Below are 17,269 nucleotides of genomic sequence, written 5' to 3' on the forward strand. Positions count from 1 at the left end.
CTGTAAGGTTACTCAATCCTCCTTGAAGAATGGATTGAAAGCCAATGAATTGTCTTGAAATCTCTCCACAAGCTGCCATTTTTTTCTGGGTATGTGCATTATAAACATCAGAAAATAGCGGTAACAAGGATTACAGAGGAAGTCGATCAATCACTTTTGCAGAGCTGCGAGGTGAGGTGTCTCAGGTCGCCTCGGGGCGTACGCGTCGCCTTAAATTTCGCCTCGTTATCATAGCCGCGCCTTGGACGTTCGATATAGTTTGGGTCACGGATACGATTTGGTGCCTTACAGCCGCTCTCAAGGCTCATTTTATAATTGCCCACGCCAACTCGACCGCATCGCGGACGACGAGCAGGCTGCCGCTGCTTGAGTTTGCTCTACACTTCCCTTCCCCGTACATAAGCCGCGGGTCATTTTTTTTTTTTTTTTCAATAATGGCCATTCACAGAATTTTTCATTTTGTCTAGATCCACTAAAATCTGCTTAAGTTACCTGATATTTGTAAAAACAAGGAGATCCATCATGGAACGATTTGCCATACGCTAAAAAATCTGCTGGCCGCTATACATGAATTTTCCACTCTAAGTAGTCTGAATTTTCTCCACTAAGTGGTCTCAAATTGTGCTAAAGAGGAACATTGTGTTTGCGTCAGCAATTTACATGCCAATTTGTTATAAGCCATGTTATAAGCGGATGCATGCGAAGCCATTTTTTTCCCCCTCTATCATACCCTCTATGCATGATCGACGCATGCGCGTCTCACCCTAGACAGTGGCCCGCGAGTACCGTGAGGTTGGAGTGTTGCCGGCGTTGATATAATCGTTGCTCCGCTTTGGAAAGGCGAACGGTGTTTGCTGAACTTTTAAGGTAAGGAACTTCAGTAGTGCGTAGCTTGTGTGATGAGTTGCTGCCTTGTTCCGCTGTGGTTGTGAGGGGAGACAAACACGAATAAAGTGCGGCGGCGGTTACATCCCTAAGCCTAACCGTGAAAACGTGCTCGACTGGTACGAAAAGTGCACACAAGATACTTCTTTTCATCGTATTCCTTGCTACCAGTATGTTGTTCATTGTTTGACTACACCGGATGGGCATAGTAACAGCTTGACTGTTAGTGCGTGGTAACCATAACAAGCCACGAAGGAAGTACCGTGCGCCGGCGTTAAAAGCGGCTGATTTTTTTTTTTCATGTTACTTTTGCTTGTAACTGCGACACGAAAGCCGCATTGAGCACATTAAAGTGGTTTGAATTTCTTTTGCACATTGTTTAAAAGTAAAGTGGTTCTCTGGTTTACGAAGTTAGTAAATTAGTTACCTCCTTGTTGGCTATTCAAGCCTGTGAGCACCACGTCGCGGTTTCGACAACGGCCGCATTTCGATGGAGGCGAAATGCTAAAACGCTTGCTTTTGCATTTTGCCTCTTGTGTGGGCATTTTGCGTTTTTTTTCTATTGAACGCAGAAATGAGTGGGCGGCCAAATTTTACCGAAGCCTTCTAAATACAACGTGCCTCGCAGACCACACTGGCTTTGGTGCGTGAAAATACAATTGTAATTTACTCCCTTTTAGGCTGATAATGAAGTTTGCGCGTTTTTTAAAAGTGTTTAGCGCGATTACGATTGCTTGGCCTGCTGTGTGCATCGTACTGTAGTAACTTCATCGCGGTCAGCAGGAACGCCACAACTCCTGCGGGACCGCTTGGAACCGGTGTATGTGCGCATTGTGTGTCTGGTCTGGCACGCACTGCGCAAGTGCACAGTTTTCTGGCTGAAGGCTGGGTATTTGTGTAGTCTGCTTGATATTGCTTGTGTTAAAAAATTATCATAGCAGCCACTGAATCTTCCTGTAATGCTATGCGGAAATGCTGGGTTTTTGTGTTGTATCCTTGTATCCATCCTTCTTTTTTGTGTTGTCTAAACAAGACCTGCCTCATAATCAGCAACTTAAATGTCACTTGTTGCTTACACATGAACTTTGTAATAAGGGACTGTAACTATTTTTGGATGCTTGTGTTCAGCATGTGCAAAATTGGTGCAAAATTATGAGTTGTGAAACCACCAATTCCAGTTCTTGGTCCTTTTGTGTGCTCGTAATTACACCAGTTCCAGTTATTAGGTTTATTGTGTGTTTTGTTGAGCATGAGATTATTTTTCCAACAGGAGGGCTTTGAGGCCTTCATTGAGGGCACAGAGTAGGTCCTATACCTCCCACTTCTTCAAACTAGACCATATTACGGCACTTTCTAAGCTTTCCCGAGCAGTCGCATGTTCTTCGCCAATAGCATTGATGCCCACTCAAACACTTGTAGATTTGCGATATAACTAATCTCAGTGGAAGCTTCTCTTGCCGGCTTACCTGAAATACCTGGCGTAATAACAGCATAGAAGGTGTGAACGAATGACACCTCGTCATGCACTGCTAATCATGTGGCTGCATTCCTGCTATCAGCTTACACATGAGATTATTAAAGCTTGGAACATGGAAGAACTAACGATGACAAAGGTTTCTTCTTTATATTGCGGTAACAAGAAGGTCCAGCTTGGTGATGTGCATCGCAGATAAGTGATACTGTAGACTGTGATGTCTGTGTGGAAGGCTTCTTGATTTTTTTTTATGCTGCCATAAGGAAGCGCATGCATGTTGGGAATAATGTCAATTGGAATAATTAGAATATTTCTGTCGTGCAAATTAATAAGTCGTCTTTAATGCGATACCAGTCTTATGATATCCAAAGAGAAACTTGCGGCCTGCAAATAACAGAATGAAATGAATAAACAATTTTCGGCCTCGGCTGTCTGATGTCTAGTCATTTGTTTTGAATCAAGTAGGTGCAAGGTGGTGGATAGTGCTTGTCCCTTGGCTGTGTGCATTCACAAGTATTCCTCAGATGTTCACAAATGCAAAGCCACATCATGGGTGTTTCAAAAGGCTTCTGCAAAGCTCCACTAAATACCTTGAACGTTCAGCGCAGTTTGATTCATCTTGGGATTACAAGTGTTGTACTTTATTTGGATGGGCATTTTGCAGTGCACAGTAGTAGATTCAGAGTTGGTGACAAATGGGTGCGCTTATAATGACAGTAGTGAAAAATTATTTCTAGCACAGCATTCCCAGCCCTCCACTAAGGCGACCCCTTATTCTCTACATCTTTGCAACCTCCTTCACCCATCCCTTCATAGCGTGGTCCAGTGTCTACTGTAACTGTGACTGAGAGTCATAATGCATTTGCTTCCCTCATAATCAGAGCCAGTTGTGAACTCACCATGGAGAAAAAAAAAATTGATGTGAGAACGTCCAGCGACAGCCTTCAAAAAGTAAAAATTTAAGGAAATGCAACGCTTTGGTGCTTTGTTCCTTTGGTGTCGCAACAAGCGGCATTTGAAGCGCCGTTTGCTTCAGTGACCATCATATCCAGGAGCATGAGGTGAAGAAAAAGGTGGGGTATTTTATCATGCACCTGTGGCTCAGAGAAGATGACGTTTCGTCAAGTTAGGTCCACTCGCACTATATTTAGAAACATTCCAGGAATGAGTGCTCCTGCCTGTAATTAACTGTAAAGATGTGAGCAAACAAAAACAAATAGGCTGTAAGCTTACTCAATCCTCCTTGAAGAATGGATTGAAAGCCAATGAATTGTCTTGAAATCCCTCCACAAGCTGCCATTTTTTTTCTAGGTATGTGTATTATAAAAATCAGAAAATAGCGGTAACAAGGATTACAGAGGAAGTCGATCAATCACTTTTGCGGAGCTGCAAGCTGAGGTGTCTCAGGTCGCCACGGGGCGTACGCGTCGCCTTAAATTTCGCCTCGTTATCATAGCCGCGCCTTGGACGTTCGATATGGTTTGGGTCACGGATACGATTTGGTGCCTTACAGCCGCTAGGCGCGGAGAGGCGCCACATACGACGCAACCTCTACCTCAAGGCACATTTTAAATTGCCCCGCCAACTCGACCGCGTCGCGGACGACGAGCAGGTTGCCACTGCTTAAGTTCGCTCTACACTGCCCTTCCCCGTACATAAGCCGCGTACCATTTTTTTTTTAATAACGGCCGATGACAGAATTTGTCATTTTGTCTAGATCCACTAAAATCCGCTTAAATTACCTGAAATTCGTAAAAACAGATTTTCACCACTAAGCGGCCTCAAAATCTGTTAAATGTAGCAGGAAATCTTAAATGGCAACATTGTGTATGCGTTACCAATTTGTTCTAAGCGGCGCATGCGAAGCCATGCAGCGGCATTATCACACTCTATCACAGATACAGGCAGGGGTAGAGAAACTTAGGGCGACCTCCGAGGCAGTGCACATTGTTCTGTGCACTGTCCCGGAGATCAGGGGACGGGGCCCGTACATTGCAGACCAGGTTATGAGGGCCAACGTAGCAATCAGAGAGCTGGGAAAGGCCCTCAGGTGCGACGTGATGGATGTAAACCGGGTGATTTATGGAGACAGGAACTTTCTCCCATTCTGCCCGGATGGCATCCATTACGCCGAACCAGTGGGATGGCAGGTTGGGAAGAGGATAGGCCGTAGGGCACTTGCTTTTTTACATGCACGCAGGAAACCCCTGCAGACCAAGGAGTAGGTAGCAAATGTGAAAGGAGGAGGGGGCAGGACAAGGGCGCGGCGAACGAAAAGAAAGCAACCTCTCAGTGTTGGGTTCATTAACATGCAAGGGGGAAGAAGTCGAATTAAATGGGATGAAATCGAAGAACAACTAAAATCTGAAAACATTGGGGTATATGGGGTTGCGGAAACTCACCTGAGAGATATGGAAGAACTGCCACACATTGCAGGTTACACTTGGATAGGGTGTAACAGAAAAGAGAAAGACCGTAAAGGTGGAGGCTTAGGGGCATTAGTAAATGGGCAAGATTGGGAAAGAGTAAGAGTAAACTGCAGAGAGCATCTATGCCTCCAGGGCATAGTGGGGAGTCTAAGAACAATAATAGGATTTGTATACCTTAAAACAGGGAGTGAGTCGAGTGAGGAGAACAAAGGGCATTTCGAATGTATGTCTAAAGACATCAGGGACTTAGGCTTGCATCAGGAAATAATTATCTTTGGAGATATGAACGCTCACTTGGAATACTTTGACGGAGCTACAGATACAACGGGGAAGATGTTAGGAGAATTCTGCGATGCCCATGATCTAGTAATGGTTAATACGGAAATAAAATGCGACGGGAAAGTAACATGGGTAAGAAAGAATTCGCACTCAACTATTGACTATTGCCTAATGTCACACAAACTGTATGACAGGTTAGGGGACATGAAAATTGATGAAGAAGGGAAGAAAAGCCTGGGAAGCGACCACAGAATAAAAATTACATTTGGTAGCGCAATACCCGCGGTAGGAACTCGAGGGAGGGAAAGCAAACACAACCTCACTGATGCACAACTGCAGGAAGTGTCTGGACACATTGAAGACATAGTGTCCAGGCAGCCGGATAGGGAGTGGACATATGATGCCCTCGTGGGGGTTTTTCAAGGGGAGTTAGAGAAGACCCAAAGAAAAAAGGGACGAAGGAAGGGAAGACACACGCCAAAAAGCTGGTGGGACGGGGAAGTGAAGGCAGCCATAGCGAGACGACATGAGGCATACAGGGAACACAGAGTTGCAAAGAAAAGGGGGGCCCCACCAGACGAAGTGGATGCAAAATGGAATGAATACCTAGAGAGCAAAAGGGAGGCAGCGACATTGGTCCAAGCCAAAATAGGAAAGGCAGGAGTCCAGTGGATGATGGAGGTAAATAAGAAAGATAGGAATGCTGCAAAGAGGTTTTGGGAGCACATAAGGCTACAAGGGAAGAGAACAGAGGGCATCCAACACACTCTGACCACACAGGATGGAAAAAGGGTAGAGGGAGAGGAAGCACAGGAATTTATCAGACAAACAATTGAAGCAGCATTTGCAGAGCCTGTGGCGGATGGTCTAGGGGAGAGCAGGGACAGCAATGGGGCAGAGGAGGAAGAGCCTAGGGAGAGAACAGCAGGGGACTGGGACAGAATAGAAGGCAAGGTTCCCATCGGAACAGCGACAGGACCAGACGGCATACCTATGAGATTAATTACCATACTAGGCAAAAAAAGCAAACTGAAATTACGACAGATCATTGAAAAAGTGGTAGAGGGAGGAGACGTTCCAAAAGACTGGAAAGTGAGCAGGATGAGACTAATATACAAAGGCAAGGGAAACAGGGACAACATTAAATCCTACCGACCAATTACGGTCACATCAGTTATTTACAGGCTAGCAATGCAGATGGTGAAAATGAGAATGGAAGAATGGGCAGAGCGTGAGGAAATCTTGGGAGAGTTGCAGAACGGTTTCCGAAGGGACAGACGGTTGGAGGACAATCTATTTGTCATAACGCAGTGTATAGAGATAGCTGAGGCAAATCGGAGGCCTCTATGGATGGCATTTTTAGACATTAAGGGGGCATATGACAATGTAAATCAGGAAAAACTTTGGGACCAATTGAAGGGATATGGCGCTGATAGAAATCTGGTTGAATATCTACAACGTATATATTCAGACAATGAGGTCGTGGTAACCTGGGAGGGAGAAACTACAAAACCAGCTAAAATTAAGAGAGGGTTAAGGCAGGGCTGCCCACTGTCACCTCTACTTTTCATGGTATATGTGAGCCAAATGGAAAAGTGGTTGGAAGAGTGTAGGGTAGGAGTTGACGTGAGTTATATGCAGGATGGTCAGAGGGTAAACCAAGTGTTGGCTGGACTAATGTATGCGGATGACATTGTTCTACTAGCAGACAAGCGAGATAAGCTGCAGGAACTAGTTAAAATCTGTGGTGAGGAGGGCAACAAGCTAGGACTCCAGTTCAGTAGAGAGAAGTCAGGGATAATGGTCTATAATGATGAGAAGGGAGACCCACTAGAAATACAAGACACTATGATAGACCATGTGAGTACGTATAAGTATCTAGGTGTATGGCTAAGTGAAGGAAAAAAATATCTGGAAGAGCATGAGAGGATTCTGAGGGATAAAGGAAAAAGGAATTCAGACATTATGAAGCATAGAGCACTATGGAACTATAATAGGTATGAGGTGGTTAGAGGGGTATGGAAGGGAATCATGGTACCGGGCCTCACATTTGGAAATGCAGTCCTGTGCATGAAATCAGAAGTACAGTCAGGGCTAGAGGTCAGACAAAGAAGTGTAGGAAGGCTAGCCTTGGGAGCCCATGGGAACACTCTGAATGAGGGAGTCCAGGGAGATATGGGTTGGGCGTCGTTCGAGGTTCGGGAGGCCATCAGCAAACTGAAATATGATCAGAGACTAACTCAAATGGAGGAAACAAGGTGGGCAAAAAAGGTGTACAAGTATCTGTACATGAAAAGTATTAACACAAAATGGACTAATAGAACCCGAAAGCTAAGAACGAAGTATTTACGGGTGAGGGATGGGACGCAACAAAAGACTAACGTGAAAGTGGAGGTAAAGGAGTCGGAAAGAAAGATGTGGAAAGAAAGAATGCAGGAAAAATCGGCACTAGGCATATATAGGACACGAAAACAGGACATCAAAAAAGAGCGATTATTCGATAATTCGCGGGGCAGTTCACTGCTTTTTGAGGCTAGGACAGGGACTCTGAGAACAAAAACGTATAGGTCCAAATTTGAAGAAGTGGATATTTTGTCCTCTGCATGTAAAACGGAAACGGAGACCATAGAACACTTGGTTCTGAGGTGCGCAGAACTCCGCCCAGCCCTCCCAGAGGGGACAGCAACGACCATAGAGATAGCGCTGGGATTTACTGGGGAGGACGGGCGAGTGGATGGGAAAAGCGTGACATTGACGAAGGGGAGGTTGGAGGATTGGTGGCGGAAATCAAGGGAGGCGTGAATTTCGAGGGTAAAAGGATAGACAGATTAGATTGATATTTTGATAGTTTGATATTTTGGCCTTCACTGAAACGTGGTTTTTAGACGAAACTGAGGTTGTCGGGGTCCCAGGCTATAAAGAAGTAGGCGTGTACAGAAGAACTCGAAAAGGGGGTGGAACTTCACTCTACATTAAAGATAAACATTTGTATGAAGTCTTGCCTGAGTTTTTTGTTGTATGCGACCACTATGAGTCTGTCGCCGTAATAGTTCATGGGACCCTAATTGCTTCAGTTTATCGTCCACCTTCTGGTGATATCAATGACTTCTTGAATTTTGTTTCTAGTATTTTCGAACATGCCTTACTTCTCAATGTACCTATTGTTTGCGTTGGTGATTTCAACATTGATCTGTCATCTGAAAGCCCTCTTTGCCTACGCTTCCGGGATACCTTCGAGTCGTTTGGCTGTTGTAATGTTATAAATGCACCAACCAGGATAACACCTAACACAGAAACATTGCTTGACATGTGCATAACTAGCCATAGTAACGAGGAAACTATTTCAGGAATTTTAACACTGCCACTTAGCGATCATCTACCCATATTTTGTTTTTTTCCATGGGCAAAAAGAAGGGGAGGTCGTAACCGGTTTGCTCCAATTTTGCATCGTAATTATAGTGCTGAGGCGCTAGCTACGTTCCGTACTGGGTTAGAAACGACAAACTGGGATGATGTTTACTCGGAGGAAAACCCGAGTTTATCCTATGATATTTTCCTACATAAGGTAAAGGAAAGTTATAACAGAGCATTTCCTTTGCAGCCGGTCAAAGTTTGCAAGAAATCCAGAAAACCCTGGGTAACCAAACAGTTATATAAAAGAATAAAGGCACGAGATAAACTGTACGACAAGTTTGTTCGGTCAAAGAACCTTGATCTCTTAGCTGAATATAAACGAACCAGGAACAAGCTCAGTTCAGATCTTAAGAAGGCCCGGTTACAATACTACACGCAAAAGTTTGAAGCCATCTCCAGTAATACTAAAAAGGTATGGAGCTGCCTCAAAGACATTATTGGAAAAACTAGCAACAAGATACCTAACGTTCTTAAAATTGATGGTGTTGAGTATAAGGACACTTGTTTGGCCAATAAATTTAACACTCATTTTGTAAACTCCGGGGCTACGACACAACAGGTGGTAGATATTGATGGACTTGACAAATACCTATCTCCTAGTGTGGTTGATTCATTGTTCCTGACTCCATGCAGTGAGCTTGAAATTATTTGCTGTCTTAGCTCTTTAAGCAAAAATGCTGCCCCAGGGAACGATGATATCAAGGCTCTGCCTATAGCATCTGTTGTTGACCTCATATCTCGTCCTCTGCAGCACATATGCAATAGCTCGTTAGCTACAGGAATCTTTCCAAACAGCATGAAAATTGCAAAGGTGGTGGTTTTGCATAAAGGTGGTGCGCATGATGATATTAACAATTACAGACCTATTTCAGTACTGCCATTATTTTCTAAAGTGCTTGAGAAAGTGATAAAATCACGCCTAAGTAAGTTCTGTATTGAAAGAGAGCTTCTTGTGAGGCAGCAATATGGTTTCCGTCCAAATAGCTCAACTGAAATAGCCCTTCTGAATATTAAAAACAAGGTTATCAATAATTTTGAAAATAACCGATTCACGCTAGGTCTGTTCCTTGATTTCAGAAAAGCGTTTGATTCTATTAAACATCAAATATTATTTTATAAACTTCCTTTTTTTGGAATCCGTGGCGTTGCTCTCAATCTGATTCGCAGCTACCTGACGGACAGATACCAATTTACAAGCCTTAATGGACATTCTTCTATTCTAGAACCGATTGCATATGGTGTTCCACAAGGTTCAATCCTGGGACCCTTGCTGTTTATAATTTATATTAATGATATTGTCCTCATACCAAATACACCCGATATTATACTTTATGCCGATGACACCAGTGTTTTTTTTTTCAGGAAAACAGTTACCTACACTAGAAACCTTTGCGAACACCTGGCTACATGAGCTTTCATGCTGGCTCCGGATAAACCAAATGCAATTGAACGTTCGGAAAACAAAGTACGTAATGTTTAAGCCGCGAAATAAACCTGAAAATTTTAATATCCAGGTCAAGTACCAAGACTCAGCCCTTGAACGTGTTTCCATTTATAAGTTCTTAGGTGTCTTATTTGAGGAAAACTTAAGCTGGACTTCTCATATAAATAAGGTTCACACAAATATCTCTAGATCTCTAGGCATTTTGTATAAAGTGAGATATTTGGTTCCCAGCTCTATTAAACGTCAGTTGTATTTTGCTTTAGTACAATCTCATTTACATTACTGTCTGTTAATCTGGGGCACCACTACCAAGACAAACTTGCACAGGCTTGAGATATTGCAAAAACGAGCTCTGCGTTGCATAGAAGATGTAGGTCCGCTAGAACATACATACCCATTATTCTTAAAACATAATTTACTCAAGATAAATGGACTGTTTCAGCTAAAGCTTGCATATCATATTTATCATGAAGTCGCCCGTGACCCAGTTGCCTTTTATGCTTTATACTTCCCTAACAATAAACCTTATGATTTCAGGTATAGTCATTTTCAATTGCCTCTGATGAGAACGAATTATTGCATGCAGCACATTGATTACTTAATTCCTGATTTACTTAATAAACACCCACGTATTATGGAACTTCTGCAGCAGCCTCGTTCCCCCCGTAACTTCAAGAACAATGTTAAAATGTACCTTCTGTTTCTGTCTCCTCCATAAAGTGTGCAGTTTCTAGTTTTTTGTTTTTTTTTTTACTCGCTGAGTGTATGTCCAGGTTCGCTATTTTTGGTTTTGTTGTCCTAAAGACGTAGGAGGCATGCGATGCGGTTTTCATTGTTTTTGGTTTGCGTGCTATTTATCGCCTTGCCTGTATGTTAATTCTGTGTATCTCATTGTTTGCTGTTTTAATTTTTTTGTTTTGTCCTAGAGACATGCGTTGTTGTTTCCTTCATTTTTCATTGCATCTGTGTTACTTATGTGTAACTCATTGATCTTTACATATAATTCATGTAGTACGTATGCGATGTTGTTACTTTTCTTGTTTTTCCTTTCTGTACTTCACTCTGTAATTTGCCACCCCCCTGAGCAATGTAACGGGTGACGGGGCCACGTCAGGCAAAAAATGAATTGCCTTTTGTCCCGTCACCTCTGACAAATCGATGTCAAAATAAACTTCACTTCAAACTTCAATATTGTAAGAGCGAAAGGGAAAAGAAAATTAAATTAACAATGGGGGAAGTATAGGCTAGGTGGCGAAAGCTACCGCCCGGTACAAAGGGTAAAGCCATTATCATCCATCCATCATCCATCCATCGGCAACGTTGTACGCGCGATCGACGCATGCGCGTCACCCTAGACAGCGGCTCGCGAGTGCCGGGAGGTTGGAGAGTTGCCGACATTGATAAAGTTGTTGCTCCGCTTTGGAAAGGTGAACGGTGTTTGCAGAACTTTTAAGGTAAGGAACTTTAGTAGTGCGTAGCTTGTGTGATGAGTTGCTGCCTTGTTCCGCTGTGGTTGTGAGGGGAGACAAAAACGAATAAAGTGCGTCGGCGGTAACATCCCTAAGCCTAACCGTGAAAACGTGCTCGACTGGTACGAAAAGTGCACACAAGATACTTCTTTTCATCGTATTCCTTTCTACCAGTATGTTGTTCATTGTTTGACTACACCGGATGGGCATAGTAATAGCTTAACTGTTAGTGCGTGGTAACCATAACAAGCCACGAAGGAAGTACCGTGTGCCGGCGTTAAAAGCGGCTGATTTTTTTTTTTCATGTTACTTTTGCTTGTAACTGCGACACGAAAGCCGCATTGAGCACATTAAAGTGGTTTGAATTTCTTTTGCACATTGTTTAAAAGTAAAGTGGTTCTCTGGTTTACGAAGTTAGTAAATTAGTTACCTCCTTGTTGGCTATTCAAGCCTGTGAGCACCACGTCGCGGTTTCGACCACGGCCGCATTTCGATGGAGGCGAAATGCTAAAACGCTTGCTTTTGCATTTTGCCTCTTGTGTGGGCTTTTTGCGTTTTTTTCTATTGAACGCAGAAATGAGTGGGCGGCCAAATTTTACCGAAGCCTTTTAAATACAACGTGCCTCGCAGACCACACTAGCTTTGCTGCGTGAAAATACAATTGTAATTTACTTCCTTTTAGGCTGATAATGAAGTTTGCGCGTTTTTAAAACAGTGTTTAGTGCGATTACGATTGCGTTGCCTGCTGTGTACATCGTGCTGTAGTAACTTCATCGCGGTCAGCAGGAACGTCAGAACTCGTGTTATCGCTTGATATAGCATTCTAACGGGACCGCTAGGAACTGGTGTATGTGCGCAGTGTATGTCTGGTCTGGCACGCACTGCGCAAGTGCACAGTTTTCTGGTTGAAGGCTTGATATTGCTTGTGTTAAAATTTATCGGAGCAACCACTGAATCTTCCTGTAATGCTATGCGGAAATGCTGGGTTTTTGTGTTGTATCCTTGTATCCATCCTTCTTTTTTGTTTTGTCTAAACAAGACCTGCCTCATAATCAGCAACTTAAATGTCACTTGTTGCTTACACATGAACTTTGTAATAAGGGACTGTAACTATTTTTGGATGCTTGTGTTCAGCATGTGCAAAATTGGTGCAAAATTATGAGTTGTGAAACTACACCAATTCCAGTTCTTGGTCCTTTTGTGTGCTCGTAATTACACCAGTTCCAGTTATTAGGTTTATTGTGTGTTTTGTTGAGCATGAGATTATTTTTCCAACAGGAGGGCTTTGAGGCCTTCATTGAGGGCACAGAGTAGGTCCTATACCTCCCACTTCTTCAAACTAGACCATATTACGGCACTTTCTAAGCTTTCCCGAGCAGTCGCATGTTCCTCGCCAATAGCATTGATGCCCACTCAAACACTTGTAGATTTGCGATATAACTAATCTCAGTGGAAGCTTCTCTTGCCGGCTTACCTGAAATACCTGGCGTAATAACAGCATAGAAGGTGTGAACGAATGACACCTCGTCATGCACTGCTAATCATGTGGCTGCATTCCTGCTATCAGCTTACACATGAGATTATTAAAGCTTGGAACATGGAAGAACTAACGATGACAAAGTTTTCTTCTTTATATTGCTGTAACAAGAAGGTCCAGCTTGGTGATGTGCATCGCAGATAAGTGATACTGTAGACTGTGATGTCTGTGTGGAAGGCTTCTTGACAATTTTTTTTTATGCTGCCATAAGGAAGCGCATGCATGTTGGGAATAATGTCAATTGGAATAATTAGAATATTTTTGTTGTGCAAATTAATAAGTCGTCTTTAATGCGATACCAGTCTTATGATATCCAAAGAGAAACTTGCGGCCTGCAAATAACAGAATGAAATGAATAAACAATTTTCGGCTTCGGCTGTCTGATGTCTAGTCATTTGTTTTGAATCAAGTAGGTGCAAGGTGGTGGATAGTGCTTGTCCCTTGGCTGTATGCATTCACAAGTATTCCTCAGATGTTCACAAATGCAAAGCCACATCATGGGTGTTTCAAAAGGCTTCTGCAAAGCTCCACTAAATACTTTGAACGTTCAGCGCAGTTTGATTCATCTTGGGATTACAAGTGTTGTACTTTATTTGGATGGGCATTTTGCAGTGCACAGTAGGAGATTCAGAGTTGGTGACAAATGGGTGCGCTTATAATGACAGTAGTGAAAAATTATTTCTAGCACAGCATTCCCAGTCCTCCACTAAGGCGACCCCTTATTCTCTACATCTTTGCAACCTCCTTCACCCATCCCTTCATAGCGTGGTCCAGTGTCTACTGTAACTGTGACTGAGAGTCATAATGCATTTGCTTCCCTCATAATCAGAGCCAGTTGTGAACTCACCATGGAGAAAAAAAAAATTGATGTGAGAACGTCCAGCGACAGCCTTCAAAAAGTAAAAATTTAAGGAAATGCAACGCTTTGGTGCTTTGTTCCTTTGGTGTCGCAACAAGCGGCATTTGAAGCGCCGTTTGCTTCAGTGACCATCATATCCAGGAGCATGAGGTGAAGAAAAAGGTGGGGTATTTTATCATGCACCTGTGGCTCAGAGAAGATGACGTTTCGTCAAGTTGGGTCCACTCGCACTATATTTAGAAACATTCCAGGAATGAGTGCTCCTGCCTGTAATTATCTGTAAAGATGTGAGCAAACGAAAACAGATAGGCTGTAAGGTTACTCAATCCTCCTTGAAGAATGGATTGAAAGCCAATGAATTGTCTTGAAATCCCTCCACAAGCTGCCATTTTTTTTCTAGGTATGTGTATTATAAAAATCAGAAAACAGCGGTAACAAGGATTACAGAGGAAGTCGATCAATCACTTTTGCAGAGCTGCGAGGTGAGGTGTCTCAGGTCGCCACGGGGCGTACGCGTCGCCTTAAATTTCGCCTCGTTATCATAGCCGCGCCTTGGACGTTCGATATAGTTTGGGTCACGGATACGATTTGGTGCCTTACAGCCGCTAGGCGCGGAGAGGCGCCACATACGACGCAACCTCTACCTCAAGGCACATTTTAAATTGCCCCGCCAACTCGACCGCGTCGCGGACGACGAGCAGGTTGCCACTGCTTAAGTTCGCTCTACACTGCCCTTCCCCGTACATAAGCCGCGTACCATTTTTTTTTTTTTAATAACGGCCGATGACAGAATTTGTCATTTTGTCTAGATCCACTAAAATCCGCTTAAATTACCTGAAATTCGTAAAAACGGATTTTCGCCACTAAGCGGCCTCAAAATCTGTTAAATGTAGCAGGAAATGTTAAATGGCAACATTGTGTATGCGTTACCATTTTGTTCTAAGCGGCGCATGCGAAGCCATGCAGCGGCATTTTCACACTCCATCACAATGGCAACGTTGTACGCGCGATCGACGCATGCGCGTCACCCTAGACAGCGGCTCGCGAGTGCCGGGAGGTTGGAGAGTTGCCGACATTGATAAAGTTGTTGCTCCGTTTTGGAAAGGTGAACGGTGTTTGCAGAACTTTTAAGGTAAGGAACTTTAGTAGTGCGTAGCTTGTGTGATGAGTTGCTGCCTTGTTCCGCTGTGGTTGTGAGGGGAGACAAAAACGAATAAAGTGCGTCGGCGGTAACATCCCTAAGCCTAACCGTGAAAACGTGCTCGACTGGTACGAAAAGTGCACACAAGATACTTCTTTTCATCGTATTCCTTGCTACCAGTATGTTGTTCATTGTTTGACTACACTTTAAGGTAAGGAACTTTAGTAGTGCGTATTTTGTGTGATGAGTTGCTGCCTTGTTCCGCTGTGGTTGTGAGGGGAGACAAAAACGAATGAAGTGCGTCGGCGGTAACATCTCTAAGCCTAACCGTGAAAACGTGCTCGACTGGTACGAAAAGTGCACACAAGATACTTCTTATCATCGTATTCCTTGCTACCAGTATGTTGTTCATTGTTTGACTACACTTTAAGGTAAGGAACTTTAGTAGTGCGTATTTTGTGTGATGAGTTCCTGCCTTGTTCCGCTGTGGTTGTGAGGGGAGACAAAAACGAATTAAGTGCGTCGGCGGTAACATCCCTAAGCCTAACCGTGAAAACGTGCTCGACTGGTACGAAAAGTGCACACAAGATACTTCTTTTCATTGTATTCCTTGCTACCAGTATGTTGTTCATTGTTTGACTACACCGGATGGGCATAGTAATAGTTTGACTGTTAGTGCGTGGTAACCATAAGCCACGAAGGAAGTACCGTGCGCCGGCGTTAAAAGCGGCTGATTTTTTTTTTTTTTCATGTTACTTTTGCTTGTAACTGCGACCCGCATTGAGCACATTAAAGTGGTTTGAATTTCTTTTGCACATTGTTTAAAAGTAAAGTGGTTCTCTGGTTTACGAAGTTAGTAAATTAGTTACCTCCTTGTTGGCTATTCAAGCCTGTGAGCACCACGTCGCGGTTTCGACCACGGCAGCATTTCGATGGAGGCGAAATGCTAAAACGCTTGCTTTTGCATTTTGCCTCTTGTGTGGGCTTTTTGCGTTTTTTTCTATTGAACGCAGAAATGAGTGGGCGGCCAAATTTTACCGAAGCCTTCTAAATACAACGTGCCTCGCAGACCACACTAGCTTTGCTGCGTGAAAATACAATTGTAATTTACTTCCTTTTAGGCAGATAATGAAGTTTGCGCGTTTTTAAAACAGTGTTTAGCGCGATTACGATTGCGTTGCCTGCTGTGTGCATCTTGCTGTAGTAACTTCATCGCGGTCAGCGGGAACGTCAGAACTCGTGGAATCGCTTGATATAGCATTCTAACGGGACCGCTAGGAACTGGTGTATGTGCGCAGTGTATGTCTGGTCTGGCACGCACTGCGCAAGTGCACAGTTTTCTGGTTGAAGGCTTGATATTGCTTGTGTTAAAATTTATCGGAGCAACTACTGAATCTTCCTGTAATGCTACGTGGAAATGCTAGGTTTTTGTGTTGTCTAAACAAGACCTGCCTCATAATCATCATCTTAAGTGTCACTTGTTCCCGACACATGAACATTGTAATAAGGAACTGTAACTATTTTTGGATGCTTGTGTTCAGCATGTGCAAAATTGGTGCAAAATTATGAGTTGTGAAACTACACCAGTTCCAGTTCTTGGGATTTTTGTGTGCGAAATTACACCAGTTCCAGTTTTTAGGTTTATTGTGTTTTGTTGAGCCTGAGATTATTTTTCTAACAGGAGGGCTTTGAGGTCTTCACTAAAGGCACAGAGTAGGCTCCGGATGCTCCGGCTCTGTAGACAAGCGTGTTAACCACTGAGCCACTGCTGTGGGTTGACAATGGGGAAGTTATACTTCGTGTACTAATATTTTTGTCAGTGTATGGCGCTCTGATGTCGGCGTCATCATCTGCACCAGCAAAGTCAGGCGACGAGGTTGGGCCAGCTGCGAATTGATGCCGTGTTACCACAAATCCACATACGCGGTGTTTGATAGCTACCGTCATTGCCCTATTTTGATGCACCTGCAATCAATTCCATCCACGAGACCTGCATCATTCCATGGTGGGGAACAGAGAAATTCAAACTGGGACATCGCGGTACCTGGTCGGTGAATTTCTATTGGTACTTGTTGGTGACGTGCCGCTAATGGGACACCTTGAGCACATGAATCAGGACCGAGTCATGTGGCTGGTCTTGCTCTTCGTGTTTAGTGGCAGAAGATCATGATCACCACAGTGACTGAAGGTAACACGTGGTGTGCCGCATGGTTTACAAGCATGAGAAGGAACATGTTTTTGACGCCACTCGGTGAATAAGTTGCCTCTCATCTCCATACCTCGAATTTTGTGCCTAGGGGCACACTCATTGAAAAAAAAAAAAGTCCCGCATTATCCA

The 17,269-nt window shown here is 43.6% G+C and overlaps 1 protein-coding gene across 3 annotated transcripts in view; it reads left to right on the top strand.

Annotated features, from left to right (window-relative positions):
* Positions 1-711: 711 nt before the first annotated feature.
* Positions 712-17,269, top strand: part of Prp19 (pre-mRNA processing factor 19) — a 33,690-nt gene continuing 17,132 nt past the window's right edge. The window contains exon 1 of one of the 3 annotated variants that reach the window (XM_089580658.1): positions 712-867. The gene's annotated coding sequence lies outside the window, so the exon portion shown is untranslated. Of the gene's footprint in view, positions 868-11,274; positions 11,380-14,763; positions 14,923-17,269 lie in introns of those variants that run through there. The other 2 variants (XM_089580659.1, XM_089580657.1) reach the window with 2 other exon arrangements.

This window comes from Amblyomma mixtum, chromosome 3, assembly GCF_055824585.1.
Source record: "Amblyomma mixtum isolate Tamu chromosome 3, ASM5582458v1, whole genome shotgun sequence".
Taxonomy (NCBI): domain Eukaryota; kingdom Metazoa; phylum Arthropoda; class Arachnida; order Ixodida; family Ixodidae; genus Amblyomma; species Amblyomma mixtum.